The sequence below is a fragment of the Nomascus leucogenys genome, chromosome 22a (assembly GCF_006542625.1).
Source record: "Nomascus leucogenys isolate Asia chromosome 22a, Asia_NLE_v1, whole genome shotgun sequence".
In the NCBI taxonomy this organism is placed as follows: domain Eukaryota; kingdom Metazoa; phylum Chordata; class Mammalia; order Primates; family Hylobatidae; genus Nomascus; species Nomascus leucogenys.
In genome coordinates this window covers 40908967-40929110 of record NC_044402.1, presented here as the reverse complement: position 1 = coordinate 40929110, position 20144 = coordinate 40908967, and the positions used below count along the sequence as shown (strand labels likewise).

Here is a 20144-nt window from a genome sequence, read left to right as displayed (position 1 = left end):
GAGCTTTTTGGCACCAACTCTTAGTGCATGCCAATATAAAAATAAACAATTTGAAATTATTTTAAGTGATTATCAAAAATGACAGCATAAATTCTATGATGTGGACTTCAGCCACAGTCCCTTCCAGGGACTCTTCCAGGCAGACCAAAAGAGAAAAGCTGTCTGCAAAAGAAACTCAAAGTTCCCAGTACCAATAGCATACTTGAGTCAGACACAGCTCCCTAAAAGACAAGTAATTTTCAGAGGCCCTAGGGTAAACTAAATTAGTTTTAACATAATACTATTTAAAGATGTAGAAACATAATATAATTTATAAACTCTATGTGCTTATTGCTCTTATGCCAACAATTTAAAAATATAAATTAAACATTCACAAAGCTTCGAAACCACTACAACTTCAATAAATAATTTTAATTTAATGTAATAATAATATTTGGCTAAAACTAAATCACCAGGTTTTTTTCTTTCCAACTTTTATATTAGGTTTAGGTGGTATGTGTGCAAGTTTGTTGAATGGGTAAAGTATATGTCATGGGGGTTTGACAAGATACAGATTATTTCGTCACCCAGGTAATAAGCATAGTACCCAATAGGTAATTTTTCAATCTTCACTCTCCTCCTACCTTCCACCCTCAACTGGGCCCTGGTGTCTATTGTTCCCTTCTTTGTGTCCATGTGTACTCAATGTTTAACTCCCACTTATAAGTGAGAACATGTAGCATTTGGTTTTCTGTTCCTGCATTAATTCACTTAGGATGAGAACTTCCAGCTCCATCCATGTTGCTGCAAAGGATGTGACTTTATTCCTTTTTATGGCTGGGTAGTATTTCGTGGCATATATGTACCCCATTTTCTTTATCCAGTTCATCATTTAAGTCACCAGTTTTGAGTTTAATAGATGAAAGATATATACGTGGTGTTGGGTTTTGCTTATTAAATTGATTCTTCTCATTTTATACATAATTTTCATCCTTGTTTTCCTTTGTTTGAAACAAATTCATATTGAATTGTTAATTAATTCACTTGATGGGCCAATCAATTTACTGTGCACCAATAGTACAATACTGAAAGAATGTTTTTAACTTTTAATGAAGCATTCTTTACTATTGTTAATCAACTGTAGCACAGTGATTTATACAGAAGATGAGCCCTACACAGTACAGCCATGTGAATGGGGAATTTAGCACCAACCATTCATTTAGTTCCCCATGCTTACAGCATCTAACTTGTTATGATTCCATTTTCCAATGACTGTTTTATATTCAAATTACTTGACATTATTAGGCCTTCACTTAGTATTAAAGTAACTATTAGTATTAGCAAAGCAGGGCATCAAAATCTTGTGACAGTATTTGCTTATAGTTGTTCAGCCCCAACATGAGTCAGTTGTGTTTTATGAGAGGTACATACTCCTTATAATTTTGCATAATTTAAGGCTTATCTTTCCATGGGGAACTGGTTCACAGAGCCTAAATACCTACAACTTTGTAGCACATTTCTGTTTTGATGCCGCTCTTGGTTTTCTTAGCATTATCTACAATATTTTGCAACTGCTCTTTTCTAAATTAGTGGTAAAACACATCAAGGGAGTTGTTTGGCTTTTTCTGTGGGAGTGAATTATAGCTAACATCTGTGAAAAGTTATGTATCTGAATGCACATTTTCCAGCATGAGCTTTGGTACCAACTCCTAATGAATGCTAATATAAAAAGAAATAAAACTATTTGAAATTATTTAAGTGATTATTAACCATAATAGCATAAAATAACCAAGATCTCGTATAGAAATTCTCATAAAGCAACAGGTAGAACACACCATACTAACAATGGCTGGTCCTTTCCATTAAAGCTGAAGTAGCTCCACCATGTGGCAGGAGTAAAAACAATCTACGATTCCTTCAGCTTGTTCACCAACTGAAATTACGCAAATCTCATTTAAGTTTAATGAGCATCACAAAATTACCCATTTTTCTCAGAATATATGGGCTATTAATTTTTATATCACATTACTTAAATTTCACATAATTTATGCTGCCCAACTACATGTTTTAGACTACCATACCATTGAAGACACATTTTTAACTCCATAAAATTATGAAGACCCATGAAAATTCTAGAGATGCACATATTCCAAGTATAATAAATATCACAAATAACTTTTAAATTCAATTTTTAAATAATTATTGTTACTATTATAATTTCCATACACGTCTCAGAAGCATCTTAAAAGTAATGATAACTTTTTGTCTCTGTAAAAAGAATACTATTCAAAAAAGGACAAAAAGTTAATAAATGTGGAATACTAACTTTGTAACTAATATATAAAATACATGAGTTTTTTTGATTCCTAAATTCTTCCAACAGAAATTCAAATAAGGTAAAATATTGGTATCTTTGAGCCATAATTTATTACCTTGTTAATTTCAAAACAGCATACTAGTAACCTTATCTTTAACATTAGTTGTTACCAAATTATAGTTTTTAAAAAAATTTCCTAGGAAAGTATATCATTTTTTGATTATCGAATATCTCACCTTATAGGAATACGGTCATTGTTTTCCTTCCACTCTTTTGTATTTTCCAAATTTTCAATGTAATAAGCACGTACTAATTTTATGATGAAATGAAACTTGTAAAAGAATAAAGGTTAATGTTAGAAGATAATTAACAAAATTATCTATCTTGAGTACAATATACAATACAAGGAAATTAATATAACATTCTACCTTGGTGGCGAGGAAAATAGGTGAGATATCTTTCCTATCACAACATAAAAGTATGTTAGTAAATATTCATATTGGAAAGGAATGTATTCTATAACCTAGCAATTACTGTGTCCCAGTCTTGGCATTACTCTTATTGTAAAAGAAAGCATGGACCAGCAGCAATTTTTGGGCCATAAAAAGTTGGAAATAACATAATCATATAGTAAAAAGTGATATCACATATTATAATAAGTCTATATTCCATATATTAAAAATGACATGAATCTATATATAATGACAGAAGATCGCCAAAATGCATTATTGATTGAAAACGCAAGTTGCAGAACAATGCATAGAGTATTATATATTTATGTTGATAAAAACACTTGTACAGTATAAACCCTGAACATTGCACAGCAAAAGGACTGTAAGCACATTGATGAATTCCCTGTGATTAGTATCTCTGGAAGAGGGAATTATATTGTGGGATGGGAGGACAGTCAGTGGAGATTTTGGTATTAATTGCAATGCTTTTATTTTTATAATAGGGATGTATTAGTATATTACTTGCATAATTAAACTTTAATTGTTTTTTAGGTTTTATTCTCCACCATCATATATTTGCATGCATATACCTATGCAAATAACAAAGTCCACCTTTATTGGGGATTTGTGACTGGCATTTTTCTAAGCACTTTGTCATGTGTCATACATTGTATCATGTAAACTTATCATTAACCTTATGATGCTAATAGTATTTTCCCCGTTTCACAGATGAAGAAACCAAGCCTCAGAGGAACTGGGTACATTGCCCAAATTCAACAAGCCCATAAGGGTTACAATCAAAATTTGAATTCAAATATCTGGCTCAGAGTCCACAATCTTAACCAAAATTTTTTTTTGCAAATTCCCTTGTAGAAGTGTGTACATCCACATACAAGCATGCACACACACACAACCCTGCTGTCCAGCCTCTTCTCCCCCTGACACTTGAGTGCACAGGTCATTGATATCTTCTCTCCATAACTTTCCACCATTGACAGAAATGTGTTTGCTCAAAGGATGACTTGAGGTGAAAACCTTACAACTTTAGTTGTTTTGTAAAAAATCTGTGCAGATTTTTTATTTTGTATTTTGTTTTCCTGGTTACGCCTCTCCTTTTAAAGGTTTGAAAGGTGGCATTAATATCTATTCCTTTCCTGACTGCTCCATTTATTAGTTTCATTAGGATTAGTGAATTCTACTTGGTCTTTCCCCAATCCATTAATTTTTTTCCCTTCACTTAAAAAAAAAAAAACACTTGTTTTCCAAATGGCTTTGGGGTGGTAGTAGGCTTTGCTGATGGCTAGAGGAACCTCCTCATGGCAGTATCTTGGTTGAGTAATTGGTCCTCGTCTATATGTTCAAGAAGGTGAATGTTCTTAGTAAACCCAGAGGGGATCAGCCCATCAGAGGTAAGCTTCTGCTATCTACATTGAGACGAGATTCAGGCTTAACCTCAAATGCCAATGCATTTGCTCTTCTGGTCTCTCCCTTCTCCTCCTTATCATCATGACACTTTAAAAGCCAAATTACTGATAAGAAATTTGCTTGCTGAGAACATAGAAAGTTAAATGGCTCGAGAGAGGGGGTTGTACATTTTTCTTTAAATCTAAAAAACCACCATGAAGAATCCCAACCTCCCAACAAAAATTGCCCCTCTGTTAATTGGATTTTACCTGCATTCAGTTTTAACATCTCTCTCCTCTGGACAGTGCTGACACTGTCCTTCTGGGAATTATTACTTCCTTAGACACATAATGCTGGAGTCAAGTTGGAACTTAGATTCTTTTACTTGTATAAGTGGGAGGCATTGTGTCTCCTCCCTTCATGCATTAATTTAATTAGAGAAACATTCACTGTCTCTCACTAGCAGCCTACAGATTCTCTACCTTCTCAGCCCTGTGAGAGCCTTATCACACTGAGATAAATGGTTCTCTTTGTTGTTCCAAGGGGGTTCCTGAAGCACGGTAATGGGGAGGAGACCCCTAGATATCAAAGCAACTAATACAATCAACTCCAATCCAAGCCCCAAACCAAGTCTTTCCACCAGTTATTCCTTTCATACCTAAATGTTGTCCTCTTCCTCTGCAGCAGGATAAAAAATCAATTTCTAAGTGTAAAGGCAGTAAACAAAATTTCAGGGATATATAGTATATGTAAGTTTGAGTGCATAAAGTTAAAAGATTCCCGAATATCTAAAAATGTTTGAATTAAAAAATCAGTATCAAATAAGTAAAAAAAAATTTAAAAGGTACGTGAGCTGTATAACAGTCAAATGTTAATATGCTTAATATAGTAAAAGTGTATATAAAAGGATAAGGACAACACTAGCCTGATGGATATATAGGCAAAATTCAGATACAAAAATTAGGTATAAATTACTAATGAATATTTGAAAAAAAACACTGAAAAGTTTAAAATGCAGTGAAGACAGCTATAATTCATATCAAGTTAACTATTTTTAAACAATCACAATCTAATGCTGATGAAATTGGGCACATTAAGAGCAATTACATTTATTACTGCTATGATTGCAAACTGATACAGTATAACACTAGATTATTTGGCATTAGGTATCAACAGCTTTTAAAATAGTCATCCTCTTGACCCAAATAATGGAAATCTATCATTAAAAGGGTCTTCTGAGCAGATTTTATATAAGCAAAATGTTCATTAAATATTTTTCATACCTTCACATAATTTGAAATAACCTAACTATCCAACACTAGAGAAATGGTTAAGCAAATTGAGCAGCATCTACCCAGTAGAATACTATGCCACCATTAAAAATTAGATTTTCAAGAGTTTTAAATTACATGGGGGAAAATAAAGTTAACAGAAAATTGAATGTACAATATGGCCTCAACAATGTCTGAAAATATACTTAAGACCAAAGACTAAAAGGAAATATGCCAAAATGATGTAGTTGTTGTCTCTGGGTAGTGAGATAATAGATTATTTCCTTCTTCCTATTCTTTTTATAATTATATGTAAACCACAATTTCTTCTTCCATGACAACATATTTTTATAATGAGAAAAAATGATCTAATAACAGTATCTTTTAAATACAAAGTTATGTGCCCTGAAAACATTTTTAGTTTCCCTTAAAGTCATTTGTCTAACATAAGTAAATTTGTCTAAATCTCTCTAGAATACACATTCATATGCTCTACCCCAGGAGCAAGGGGTTCCTAAAATCTTCTCCCTACTATGTAAAATAAAACTGCCTTTAATTTTTTCTGAATTTATTTCAGACTTCAAGTAGAGTTCTTTATTATTTCTGTTCAACAGCACAAACTACAAACATAATCTGTTTGGCAAACCATTTTTATTCAAAAGTATAATAATGCCTTGTTTTTAATCCTTCCAGAGGACCTAGTGGAAGAAAATGCCTAACATCAGGGAAGAGTAGGAGCCGCCTAAATTGACCACAGAATTGTATTTGGCCACTGTCCTCAAAAAATTCAAGTGTATTCAGTAATCCTGAATACCTATTTACAACAAGCATTCCTACTATAATAGGTCATGAGGATTAAAATGAGGTGAGTTCAATGGTGAGCATGACATGTAGCCATAGCAATTAATCTTAGGTTCCTTCTCCCTTAGAAATGGCTAATAAAACAGAAGAAATGCTGTATCAATAATTTCAGAATAACATGGAATAATTGTAGATATTTCTATAAGATTTGTACCAGATCCACTAGAACAAATCTACCAGTAGCTAAACACTGTAGAGTCCCTAAAAATGGACAAGGAGAAGATGTGACAAAGATGCTTTTTAGGGGAATAAAGTCATCCTAAAAACTGAAGATGTTTTCTGCTCTGCCAATCAAGGAGTCACTGTTCTTTCCCCAGCAAGAAGGAGAGTGAAAAGAGGACCAAATTGGAGGCCCCAAATTTGCATTTTAATCATAACCCTTCATAGCTAATTGTAAGATTTGAGCATTCTCTGGATCTCAGTTTGCCACCCATAAAATGATGGGTGGACTGAAAGATTTCTAAGTTTTCCAGTTCTGACATTGCATGGGTCTATAAGGAGCTCCATCTTGGTTGGCCCCTGGAGGCACCTGGAGACTTTGGTTTTAGGGAACCAAAGAGTCTCAGTGTTGAATGAGGATATAGTTCCCCAGTGTAGAATTTTAGAAACTATGCAAGCACTTGGGTCTTTAAAAAAAAAAAAGTTGGTCCCTGGGCTGTCTCTTACAACTTTAATATTTACACTATGACAAAGTGAAAGTGCTCATTAGTGTTTGAGCCAAAGTAATACCATTCTTTTTATTCATTCCAATGAGCTTATTTTACATGAGCAAGAAAGAACTGGAGAGGTACAGACCCATGGGATATTTGCCTAGCCTAAGTGAGTCTCAGATGGAAATAAATATGAAAAGCGTTAGCATGGGACCTGTGAGAAATTGATTCTTACATCCGGCCTCCAAAGGGTCAAGCCACAAATAAGTGACCTTTGACATGCTCCTTCTCTAGTTCAGCCTGGAGCTGCCCACATTTCCCAGTGGTGTCCAGTCAACTCATTCTCCTGATGCAGGATCATCAGAGAGAATCCAGAGCGATGGCAGCTGTGGGTAAGGGGCTGCCAAATAATAGCGGAACAAAGATCTCTTCCAAGTTTCTATTTCCTCCAAATAGCTCAAATACCTCAAGAGTCCAGGTCCCCCTAAAGACTGCATTTTCTTAGCCGCATTCTCTCTAGTTGTGATGAGCGTCTCAAAAAGGAACACCTCTCCTCCTGAGTTTATGATAGTTTATGACCTGCCACTTCATTTCCAGCAGTGTGTCCCAGTTCCTCTTGCAATCCACAAAGGACACTTTTTCTTTCAGTAGCCTGGTGTGAGCTCTTGCCTCTCAGGATTAGCTGTGATCTTACTGCTGGGGTGGGAGCACACTTGGCCACAGGGCCCAAAAGAACTACTGTCACTGAAAAGAGCACCTTCCTGTATTTGAGGGCTCTTCCTCTCTTCTGGTACACCCGGGGAAAAACCTGGCAGAGTCCACCCACAGTCTTTGAGGATGAATTCTGTAAGAACTTCTTACACTGAAGGGAATCCTCCTCCAGGGGATGATTCTGCTCTGTGCTTCTGCGTTCTGATGGCAATCACATCAACATCACCGGGGGCTGTAGCAGAAGAGGAACATCACCCACTGGAAACCAGGGGCAAGTTGCTCCTCTGTAGTTCCAGGAAATGGCCAGAGGCACAGCTCTGCTGTTCCAATTTGCAGTTTTCTCTAACATCAAAAACAAAATGTGATTTGCATTTGAAATTTTACAGAATTCCTCATTTTAGGTCAAGACTGGCCTTACCTATAGGTTAGTGACTTATGTGGTAGCATTTAACACACACACACACACATACACACACAAATATTATCCATAAAAAGAATTATATTCCCACCAACCTGCCGTGGCATTCATCAGTGACCCTTTGAAGTTCAGCCATTGAAGGTGCAGGTTAAAATGCAAATTTGTTTCTTGGAGAGGTAGCACATAGAGTTATTATCAACTGTTAATGCTCCAGTATTGCTGGAATGTCAGACTAAGAAGTTTAGGTTAAAAATTAACATATCGATAAGTGAAGACTGGCTTTATATATTACATATTTAATTTATAAAAATGGTAACATTAAAAGGTGGCACCAAAATGTAAATAGAATCAAGATCACTTTGGATAAATTAATGCATGGCACATCTTTGATATGTTATTAATGGAAATGAGTTTGGGGGATCTAATTTAGCCTTTGAGATTAGTATCAACAAAGAAAGGTGTCTCCTCTGGTGCCCATGGCAGAAGCAAAACATCAGTACAATTCACCATAGATCAGGTTCACTTTGTAATTCAGTGTAAGTGGCTTATATGATAGAGAGGGCAGGAAGATCTGGTTTTGACTCTGTCTCTACTACTTACAAGATGCATGAAGCTGCTCAAGTCACTTAAGCAAGGTGAGCCTCAGGTTCTTCATCTACAAAAGTGGGATGTAGAAAAGAAGAGTAAATGTAAAATTCCTGTTCAGTAGTTGTCTATTAAAGAATCTCTCCTTCCTTCCTCTATTCACATCCATCAGGGAGAGGCTGATGGTGCCAGCTAAGGACCTCGGCACTCCTAGACCCATTTCTGAACAATTAATAGCTCTGAATTTGGGACAGGAATGTTACTCTCATGGTTAATTCCTTGCTCACCTGTCTGCTGGTGCTTGTTCACAATGTCAAAGATATGGCAACTTCATGGGAAGGCAGGGTTAACTTTTTGGTGTTTTTGCACTAGCCTGTATGTCTGTCTACCTTTCATATGAGAACCACCTTGTTGATTCAGACTGGAAGCTTCAACAGAGAAGTTTCTGTCCATTTAATGCATTGGGGATGGTGCTCAACAGAGAACCACACTCAAATCGGGGTTTAATAATACGTCAATATCATGGTTACAAAAGAAACCTCCCTCTCTCACCAAATCACTGAATCCCATATTCTATAAAAACAAAATTGAACTGCAAATATCACCACCATGACAAGAGGATTTAGGCACAGTGACCAATTGATTAAATTCTATTTGTCATCCAGAGTGACCCTGGAGGGCTTCAGAGCCTGGAGGAAACCTCTCTGTGACTCTACTCACATCTTTACATACAGAAAATCAAATTAGGCTGAGTATCTACAGCGGCTTCCAGAAGTAAACTGATTGCCGAAGGGCAGCCTGCTGCCTGAGGACTGCAGGGGACGAGGAAGGGGTGGGCCACCTGGAAGGGAGCTCTGCCTTTTCAGCACCTGGAGTTGGTTTCCAGATGATCACATAGTTTAACCCTTTTCTTTTTTAGACAAGGAAATTGAGGCCCAGAAACGTTAATAGTCTTGCCCAAGACCTAAGATTAGAAGGCAGAGTCGGGGTTGAGAATTGCTTATGCGAGACTCAGACCCAAAGCAGACGACCACATTTTCAAATTCAGTGAAAACTGGAAAAATCATATGGGCCTACCCAGCCTGGAAAATCCCCATGTCTTACCAATACATAGTAAATGAATCAAAGATTGACAAGTTTACTTGAAAACCGATCAGAAGGCCTCTCCCACATGCAAAAATCCCACCCTAATAGAACACTGATCGCCTGTGAGACTGTCTTAACACTTCTTCCTTTTTCTTTCTTTGCAACCCCCTTTGAGCCTGTGCCAGAAGTGACACTGCCTGCCACCCTCTCTGCAGTCAGTTCTGACCAGTTCTCTGGGGTTTACACCCGTCCTCTGGCCACTTTTCCGCTGCACTTCCTGCATCTGCTTGTTTCACCCTGGCCCCAGCTTTACCTGAGGGGTGCTTGGCCTGTGCCTTGAGTTCCAGGGCCTATGTTTACTTCAAAAATATTAATGTCAATTCCTTCAACTTGTTCCAAAGCCAACAGAGCCTCTCATAAGCAGGCAAGCCCCACCACTTGTTATGTAGTTGAAGTTGAGGAGCCTGCGAGTCCCAGTCAACTTTATCACCTCCCTCTTCTGAGGGGTGGAAGTCCCCAACATCTCGGGGTCCCCTGAGAGTGCGGGGATTCCCACATCGGCAAGTACCTGCTTCAGAGAAGCCCATGAGAAACTGGCCCAGAACAAGCAGGGCCACCCTCCCATTGTGGGAAAGCGAAGGGCAGAAGGAGTCTGGCTGGAGGTCACTCCTGCCACTGATCTTCCTCACTCGGGTCCAGCCTGTCAGAGGAAAAAGCTCAGTGGTGGGTGGGGGTATCTGGCTCTCCCCCACTCTCATTCTCAGGGGTTCAGTAGTCCCTGGGAACAAGATTCAGCTAAGGAATTTCTGGGATGCTGGTTGGTTCTGGCCCTAAGGACACTGGGAGTGACAGCGGGCTGCTGAGGATGTGACAGTGACTGGGCTGTTCCCTTCATGTGACTCTACCAGGGCAAGCCCTGGCCAAATCCCAGCACCTGCTGAAAGTTGAAGCTAACCACTGGAGTGATTAGATTCGTGACATGTGATGGAGGCCTGGGGAGTGCGGCTCCTCGGAAAGGACACAGCTAAGGAATCTCCTCCCTCCCAGCATTGCTTGACACTTTCACAAAGACAGTGGTAGGTAGAGGAGGAAGGAGAATTGGCCTACTCCTTCCTTTTGGCTGTATATGGTCATATAAATTGTCAGAACTTTATATCTAGATTCAAGTTCTATCTCTAGCACAATTAGCTCTAAAACTCTGGGAACGTTATTTAACCTCCTGGGTCCTCTTTGTTCACAAAATGGGAACATAATACATACCTTGGTTGGCTGTGAAAATTATATGAGTCAGTGTTGTGGGGAAGTTGAAGGCATGCAGTAGATGCGCAAGGAAAATTAAATTCCGTTCCCCAGTTCCTGGCTTGCAAGTTGGGGGTTAAACTCAGTTAAGCTCAGAGAAGACATGACATGACAGGGGATCAAGGGAGAAGTGGGAAGCTCACGGGCTGTGGTTCTCACTGATCCACATTAGACTCCAAATGACAACACCCTCACAATCCCATGAAATTGAGCAGAATTTCTCTTCTTTCTTGCGACATTTCCAGAAATGAAGAGAGAGGGAAGGAAGACATGGAGACTCTGATCTTTGGCTTCACTTTGGTTCCAAGACCTGGAGCTGGTAGTGTATGGAGGGTTGCCTGTTTGTCCAGGCAATATGAATAAGACCAAGGTAATCCAGCCCAACTCTAGGACACAGCTAAGACAACAAGCATCTGTGTCTTGTGTCTCAGCGCTCACAGAAATGTATAAATCATCTGATACCAACTGCTCCCTGGCAGCCTCTGTCTCCAGAATATAAATGCCCAACTACAGGATTGGCAAAGAAACCAAGCCCTGCGCAATGCCTACTATGGACCCTTATTTCTTGTGGTTTGCTAAGAAAAAAGTAGGCCCAGGGGAGAGGAAGGGGAAAACCAGGAGGGTCTAAAGTTCTTCTGACTGAAAGAAAAGACCACATGAGAGAAAGAGAAAGGAATCAGTTAAGTAATAAAAGGTTGTGAGTTTATTTATAATTCAACTAAACAAATTATCTTCCTGCACAAACATTCTGAGGATTAAGTGAACAATATAATACTTTTCTGAGCTCTTTCTGATCAGATGCTTTGCTGTTAAAGGTTATATTCCTGGGGAGTTGATACTGAAGCTTCTTTTTCCTTGTCAGTAAACACAAGGAGAGGCCAACCCTCTGTAAATTTAAATTACACAAAACCTTTCCCCAAACTGTCTGGTCTCTTAACAGCCCCTTTTCACTGAACTCTGTGGTTATGGAATGTAAGTATCTTTATCACAGCAGCACAGACTTTTGAAAATTTGACATAATCGAATTTCTTCCTCACAAAGCATATCAAATACCATTGCAAACTAGTGGGATTTTTTGCTTTTAATCAAGACTAAAGCCGAGGGTCTTTTATTTGTTTGTTTGTGCTTAGATATTTCCACATGACCAATAAAATGTTCTCTCTGACCATCATCCCTGCTGTCTAGAAGTGCCAGGAACCTTCACTCACCCTCACCTCCAGAGGTAAGGGTATGAACGGATTGTGAAAAAACACAGCAGAACACTGGGGTCAGCAGAGAGAAAGCGGGAGAACCCCGTGGGCAGATAATCTAAAAGCAGCAAAGAATCAAAGGGAAAGCCTGAAGATGGAGACAACAATTTTTAGTGATTTTGGCTTGTCTCTGTTCTATGAAGCTCTAACTCATTGGCAACCTAGTGTGAAAATTTACGAAATATTTTTGGATTTATCTCTGTAATTCCAGGTCTGGCACGGTATAGTTTTCTTGAATGAATAAATGAATGAACATGTCAATCAATGAATGAACAGTAATATTAAGGAGGGGGAGAAAACCATTACAGGTCAATGAATGGGGTCCTGGAAGATTCCCCTTGTCTCCCATTGTCTTCCGACTCAGGCAGACAACAGCTGGAGCAGAGTCCCTAGACTTTGGGGACTTAGGAGGCCACACATCTTAGAGAGCATTTCACCATCAACTGCAATTCCTTCGGCAGTTTGAATTATAATATTTACTTCCATGATACACTCTTCAGCTGTTGTAACTGCTAGTGGCCCTTCTCTGAATCCCTACTTCGTATGTCAGACATTTTTTATATGGAGAATTAATACAGCCTTGACTGCTATGCTTCTTTTTTACTTCCCTGTCTAATAATAAGATCCTCAAGGGTCGAGACTGCCATACTCTTGTTTCTTGTGTTTACTTCACTGCATATCCTAGAGCTGGGTACATATGGAAGAATGAATCAATTAATGAAATTAATGAACACTTGCTGAGGTTTAAAGAGAATATCAACTGCTCGGTTTGATGACAAAAAGCAACATCACTCTGTGTCTAGCTCCCAGCCCAGAGGTGCGGGCTCCATCCTCTCGTGTGAGGAGCCCACGGTGATGCACAGGCACCTGCACCCCGTGCTTAAACCCTGCAGCTGGCACGGGCCCTGCCTGCTCTTCATTCACCGTTCTCACGAGTTGTAATGACAGGTTCAGCCCTCCATGTCACAGTGTGTTTTCCATCCTGGGGAGTGTTTCACAGCTATCCCAAGCCCCACGCTGACGAATCACGGCCGAAAACACACTCCGATGCCAGCACAGGCCACGGAGCAAGTGTCAGGCAACATCAGCCTCGGAAAACTGAGTCCTGAATTGCGATGGAAGTGGGCTTCCTCTTACAAGGACTTTGTGTGGAGATGCGCAGGTGGGCTGTTGGAAAAGACCTGTGGAATTCCCTTCCTCTGGGTGCCTTTTCCGTCCCAACTTCTGGGGATTCCCCAAGAATCGGGGGGTTTCAGCACGGAGTGTGGGACTCTGTCTGCCCCAAGATCAGAGGATACACCTTGGCTTTTGGAAAGAACTGCCCAGTGTATCAGGTTTTTATGAGTCAGTTTTAGAGTTGGGAATGCGGACAGATTCGTAAGAAAGTCTACAGAGCATATCTCTCCACAGCGGAGAAGGCTCTCAAGCCCCAGAAGGCAATCTCACGGTGGTCTAGGTGGATGTCACGGGACGAGAATCAACCCTCAGCTGCCAAGAGGAATCTGAGGAGATCCAGGATTACGGTTTTTATGTAACTGTCTTACTCCTGTTTCACAAGGGCCAAAACTTCAGCCCCGTTATGAAATCAACAAATGCAGAAAAGAGACAAGTGGCCACTAGATGGCAGCAGATGGTAAGAAATGTGAGTTGCAGAAGGGCTGGGCAGAGTTAGGCTGGAAGCCCCTCCATTTTGCTTTACATCTTTAATGAGATATGTGAAGAAAATTAGTCCCTTACATGCCAGACACAGATGCCACAGCATATGGAGAGATGCCGCACAGCAATATTTCTCTGGTTATTAAACACGAGGCACCTAACCAGTCATTCACTGCATCATCATGCAGAGTAATCCTTTAGGTCTCCTGATACTGTTGTTGACAAGGTAATAACAGAAGAAAGCAGTTGAGAAGACTGACGTCGGGACGTGGGCCTCTGGGCTCGTGGGACTTCACCATGCCAGGGGACGGGGCGCATTGCCAGAAATTGAGGAGCAGCCCACTGGGGCCACTTTTCCGTGACCGGGGGGACACTGTGTGGCTTCTGCTGCCAGGCTTAGTCCCAGCAGGCATCTGCTGCTCTCTGGTCCCCCTGGCAGCCCTCGGGGGCTCATTTATTCAGAAGCCCCATTACCACGAGACAATTCCGTGGTCTGACCTTTCACCACAAACCCCAAATGGGAAAGGGAGCTCTGGGAATTTTAAAGAGCAAACCACACTTGCTTCTCCAGCAAAATTGAAAAGATACAGCATAACTAGAGTGCATTCAGACGCACATAGATAGGGAAACGCGGTTTCCATGCTGCCCCAAACAAAAGGAGGGAGTCCAGTCCTGCCGACTGCGGGGAACAGCCTCACTCGGAAGACACTTTTTCCTGGAAGTGTTCCCAGGTCCAGAGCAGGCAGGGATTGCCCTACTTTATGACTATATTCTCCCCACTTCCCCACTCCTCACACTTTTCTCCAACCCCACCACTCAGTCTGACTATTCCTTTATTTAATTCTTCCATACTCCCAAACCCAGGGGCTTCCTAAGACCTTCATGGTAGCTGAGGAACAGAGAACAGATTATTCAGTCCAGGCAACCAGTCCCCGTCTCAGGCCCAACAAGAAACTGTTATCTTATTAACCTGAAAGCCCAGAACTCCCAGGACTTCTCAGAGTCACTCTTGAAACCCCTTAACAGTCCTGAAATGAAGATAAATAATACAGCCATTTTTCATACAGAGAAACTGAGGTGTAAAACTGAGATCAGCTGCAGCTCTCCTGGTCCCCATTGCTTTCCCATAGATTCGACCCTCTGAAGCATCCTCCAGTGAAAATGTAGTAGCAAGATTCACCCTACCAGGATTTCTCTCCCCCTCTTAGAAAATTACTTCCTGTGCTAGAAATCCTCACTTGTCTGTGTGACTTTAGACAACTCGCTTAACCTCTCTGTGCCTCACTTATCATCTGTAATTTGAGGGACTAGAACCAGATGATGACTAAGGCCCATTCCAGCTCACAGTCTTGTGGCTAATTTCCCAGTCCTCTGCCAGCCCTCAAAGAGAGTCGTATGGGACACTTTTTCCAGCAACAGCCAAACTCAACGGGAGCAAGTAGAATTTCCTTCTCCAATTGAGAAGCAACGGGGTGGTGGTTGGAGTCTTGTTGATGTCCTTTGTCCTCGGAGTGAGGCAAACAGGGAGGCTTCAGATGTTATTGGCACTAACAGCAGGGCCTGGGGGTGGCCACACTCTTGTGGAAGGACCATGCAGAGCCGTCCCTGTGGGCAGTGTAGGTGCATAGCCAAGACTGAGGGATGTTTTAATAACTACTTCTCAATAAGAAGACCTATTTTATTCTGCACAGGGGTGTGGACCCAATCCAGGTCTCCCAGGAGGAATCTACTCTCACCCATAATAGGGGATTGGTTCAGCTCAGCTGCTCTCACAAAGGGCTGAATACAGCATGCAGCAGTACAGGCAGCTCCCCGCAGCTCCATGTGAAAATGACTCACAGCAGTTATGAATATCAAACCTCCTTTGATGTGTTCCCAGGCATGAAGAACAGCCACAGGAGGAGGAGACGGACCCTGGTTGCTAGCTCTGTGGGGTGGTGCACAGAGGGCCTGGACACATCTGGTACCATCCTGAAACTCCAGGAGAAATTCAGGCTGAGTAATTACCTAGGACTTCCTAGGATAACGGAGCTTCCTTTCATCTATCTCTCCCTCCCTCTCACCGTCTTTCTGTCTCCAGCTACAAGGGAATTAGATTCTCCAAGAAATTACAACCTGTTTCTGTACCTTCACCTTTCCCGAGGAGATAACAATTCACATCCCTGAATAAAAGTTGTTCTATTGAGCACAAAATGAATGCACCCCCCTCGCTCAGCATCTGTGCCAATTGCCTTAAAGCTATAGACCTGGCCTCCGTCAGCCAAGTGAAAGGATTTTCCTCTGTCATGGCCATTTCCAGACTCAGCCTTTCGAGTAGCCACATGGTACCTTGTCCTCCTAATAGGCTCTCAATGATAATTGAATAATTGAAAGGCTCTAATTCTCTGTTGTATTGGCAGCTCCCAAGACTGGGTTGATCACAATCGTCCACAGCAGAAGACAGCGGTGCTGACGGTCAAATGAGCATCAGGGCACACAGCAGAAGGGGAGGGTCAGCCACTGTCCCTGTATGCCCATTTCAACAGAAAGCTTATTTATATGCAAGAGGTGTTCCCCTTCCAGACAGGGTTCAAGAGCACATTGGTCCCTGGAAACTTGAGCAAAGTCTTCATGGTTATAGAAGGGAGTGGCAAAGGACAGGTAGGAGAGAATCAGTTCCACTCCATGCCTGCACATTTCATTTTCTGAAATGAAAAGCTCTCAAACACTCACAGAGATCTGCACATACCCACACATGGAAATAACATAAACAGCTACTCTTTACTGAGCAGTGACCACGTGTCAGGCACAATGCCTAGGGCTTCACATGCATCATCTCTAATCCTCATCGACGTTCTGGGTGTGGGAGTGAGGGCAGCTATTGTTATCCCTGTTTTATGGATGAGGAACCTAAGGTCAGAAAGGCTAAGAAACTTTCTTAAGATTGAACAACTACGGTAGAAGAGCTAAAATTCTAGATGGTTGGATTCCAAAGCATCATCTCTTAACCACTGTACTATGGGGCAATATGCTTATTAGCAAGTGCTCACTCTGTTGGAGGCACTGGGGTTATGAGGTAGTGCAGGAAAGACACAGTTATGAACTTCCCAAAGCTTCGTTTTTACTGCACACACATGCACACAGTGCTACATACACACATGCACAGAGTTACTATAACTGTGGTGTCTTCCAAGAGCCCTGTCACTAAGGTATCCTCAGTGTCCTACTCTCGGTCCTCCTGCACTTGAACCACAGTTTGAATTGTGCATAGGGTAAAGACTGAGGTCTTCTACAGAAAGGCCTAAGCTGCTTGAACTTTACAGACAATTATGTGAGCAATTCAATCTTTTATACATTATGCCGTAGTTACCCAGCTCCTGAACTAGTCATCGGGTATTTTATTTGTTTTTTAACATGGTCAGGAAGTTTCTGTGACTCATTTCTCTACCTTTTCAGAGGAACAAGGTAGGAGAGCAACAGGGGCAGGAACAGAGAGGATTTCAAGCTTGATGAAGGTTCAGGAAGTCAAGTCATAGGTCGACTAGAAGAAATACAGCAGGGGAAGATTTGGGGTGGGGCTGAAGCGCCATTGCTTCCATGACACCATAAGATAAGTGGTGATCTAGGTGTGCAAAGGTGAAACAAAACGAAAGACGCAGACATTGTACTAGTTGCAGATTTTGCCAAGAGCAGATTGGCTGCCAAAGCTACTTCAGCCTTGACTCATATAGATCCATGATCTGGGAGACAAGACAGCGTCCTGCTGTGCTGGACATCTTCCAGTGACATTGACCCAATTGGGGGAACTCCCTGAGGTTAAGAAAAACCTCCCTCCAAGGCTGAGTTAATGAACTACCTAGATGTAAGACAGGAGACTGAAACCATTTAAGTCCCAGGAAAAATGCAGACTTACCTTCTTATGACCTAGACCTCTTTGCAAATCTAATGAAAAAAGTTTGTTATGCACAGATGTTTCCCCCCAATTTTATTTCAGGTGATGTGTGCTCTTTCCTGGACTGCCCCTGAACCTGGAGGTAATAATTCTAGATCAAAGTCTCCCTAGAACCTTGAAAAGCGTGAACTGAGAAGACTGGATATACAGCTCTAGGTAACCAGTCCTCCACTGCCACCACCGTGCTTTCTAATCCCCAGGGGAGCCTGGTCATCTTGCTGGACAATTGCTATTTCTCCTGACAAAATCCAAGTTAGGAAACTGACAGGGTCTTTGTTTCTATTTCTCTCTACGCCTATCTCTCAAGGTGCCCCGTCATTAATGAATCTTAATCCTCACTTTTATTTCTCAACTCTGGCTCTCAATTTCCATTTTCCCACCCCTCATCTGGGGGAGCCATCCAGGAACCCCCTCATTAATCCACAGACAGCCATCTCAGGACTTCATGCTAAGAATTCATCGTTCCCCACTTTCCTGCATTTGAACACTGGAGGGCAATGCTGGACCGGCCAAAGCACTCTAGGTGCTCTGCTCCATCTTTGTCTCAACCTTGCCTGTCATTTCAGGATGCAGCCTCTGGTTGGAAGCCAAAACCAAGGACCAGTGGAGTGCCCATAGGCTAGCAGAGCAGCTAGGTCTATTACAGCAGCTCCCCCACACAGGATCATAGGAATAAAAGGTAGCTCACGGAAAAGCACATCGGGCTTCATGGGTGACACAGTCCCCTGGGAAAGAAACTGAGCGGGGTGCTTGCCTAACTGTGTCATTAACCAGAAACAATCTGTCTCTCTGACTAGGGGATGCAGATTCCTACCTGTCTTCACTCACTCAGATGTAAGGCCCTGGAGGGTAACGTCTTAGTAAGGTCTGCATTCCTGTAGCAGGCAGAGTGTTTGGCAACAAATACTTGCTGGATAAATAAATGGATGAATGCATGTATGGATACATATGTATAAAATGGAACTGGCCATTTTCAGATTTGTTGTTGTTTTCTAGCTCTTATGACACCTAAAGTTTAAATCATTAATCAGTTGCTGAGCATTCTTAGTCTTAAAGACAGCTAAGGATGGTCAGGTGGTTAATTAAATCATGGTTGTCATTGTACAAATGTTATTTCAAACACCACTTCAAGAGTTTCAGGTATCTTATTTTTAGGAAGTCCTTCATTATGTCATCCATGTGTCCTCAGACCTCACCAGCCTGTGGATTACAAAATACAGACACTATTTCATTAATATTCAATTTACAAGAACCTGCAGGCTCATCATGTGGAATATTGAGCATCCATGATGTCCCCAAGTGATTTGTGGGAATTTCATATGCCACAGTGGGTCCCCATGGGCTTGACAGTTCCATGGAGCCAGAGCTCTTCTTCAGGCTGTTTTTCATCATCTTGTGAGACTTTTCTCCAGGCTGCTCTCCCCTCTACCTTCACCACAATGGATCCCATGTTAGGTGGACACGGTCTACTCTCTTAATCATTCAAAGCACTGCTAAATGTTTGAGGAAGAAAGAAGAGCACATTTTGAGACCCAAAACCCAACTTGAGACTCTTTCTACCTCCAAGCAGGCTTACGCATAGCAAAGACCAGCTCAAGGCGCCCAGTAGAAATCTGCAGGCATCTCCATATCTCCAAGTGCAGACAGCAGAGGAGATCTTTTGTTCTCAGTCCAAGACTAGTTCTTTTCCTGCCCTGGGATGATTGACAGTGAGAAAAAACATTTCCTCCAGGGAAGCGCTCTACCTGCCCCTCCACCTTCTCAGATGGGGCCCAACCTTCATGATCCCGACAAAGCAAACCTGGTGCTCAACTGTCTTATTAGATCTTCTAATACTATGTGTGTGACATCAACAGCCCTAACTAAATTCACACTTGGGAAAAATATGCCCCTCATTCTAACTAAACAGACACCACTTAATTTTTCTAACAGAACACTTACTATTTTGATGCACAACACCTGTTTTTAGTTTTATGATGACTTCATAATCTCCAATACAATGAGTGAGTATTTATTTGAAATGAGAATAACCTCATTCTCAACCTTACTTTAGTTTTCTCAACAAAAGAAGAGTGCTCAAAGTTCATCTAGGGTCTTTACCTACAGAAATTCAATGCTGTCAGCAATCTTCAAGGAGCAGCTCTGCCAAAGGGAAAAGAAAGAAAAAAGGAAATCCTGCTTTTATAAGTTATCCCTATTATTAAAATTTCTAACAAATCTCTCCCTACAGTTCAGTTCAAACCTAGGTCCCCAGAGTGTATTGTCCTCATCCTT

The 20144-nt window shown here is 41.2% G+C and overlaps 1 long non-coding RNA gene and 8 gene segments (V, D, J or C); 8 read left to right on the top strand and 1 right to left on the bottom strand.

The window, feature by feature from the left end:
• LOC101176513 overlaps positions 1 to 20144 on the top strand; it is a 651183-nt gene that overhangs the window by 470618 nt on the left and 160421 nt on the right.
• Positions 1 to 20144, top strand: part of LOC101179412 — a 494982-nt gene that overhangs the window by 345770 nt on the left and 129068 nt on the right.
• LOC115832515 overlaps positions 1 to 20144 on the top strand; it is a 335749-nt gene that overhangs the window by 190691 nt on the left and 124914 nt on the right.
• The window catches only part of LOC101179644, a 632337-nt gene that overhangs the window by 499506 nt on the left and 112687 nt on the right, over positions 1 to 20144 (top strand).
• LOC101175986 overlaps positions 1 to 20144 on the top strand; it is a 711545-nt gene that overhangs the window by 585568 nt on the left and 105833 nt on the right.
• LOC101179288 overlaps positions 1 to 20144 on the top strand; it is a 405302-nt gene that overhangs the window by 281390 nt on the left and 103768 nt on the right.
• The window catches only part of LOC101179325, a 406822-nt gene that overhangs the window by 294233 nt on the left and 92445 nt on the right, over positions 1 to 20144 (top strand).
• The window catches only part of LOC101176608, a 472474-nt gene that overhangs the window by 360726 nt on the left and 91604 nt on the right, over positions 1 to 20144 (top strand).
• Positions 5718 to 20144, bottom strand: part of LOC115832517 — a 106759-nt gene continuing 92332 nt past the window's right edge. The window contains exons 3-5 of the long non-coding RNA XR_004028032.1: positions 8664 to 8718; positions 8159 to 8295; positions 5718 to 7987 (exon numbers count right to left, since the gene is read on the bottom strand). This is a non-coding gene — a long non-coding RNA (uncharacterized LOC115832517). The remainder of the gene's footprint in view (positions 7988 to 8158; positions 8296 to 8663; positions 8719 to 20144) is intronic.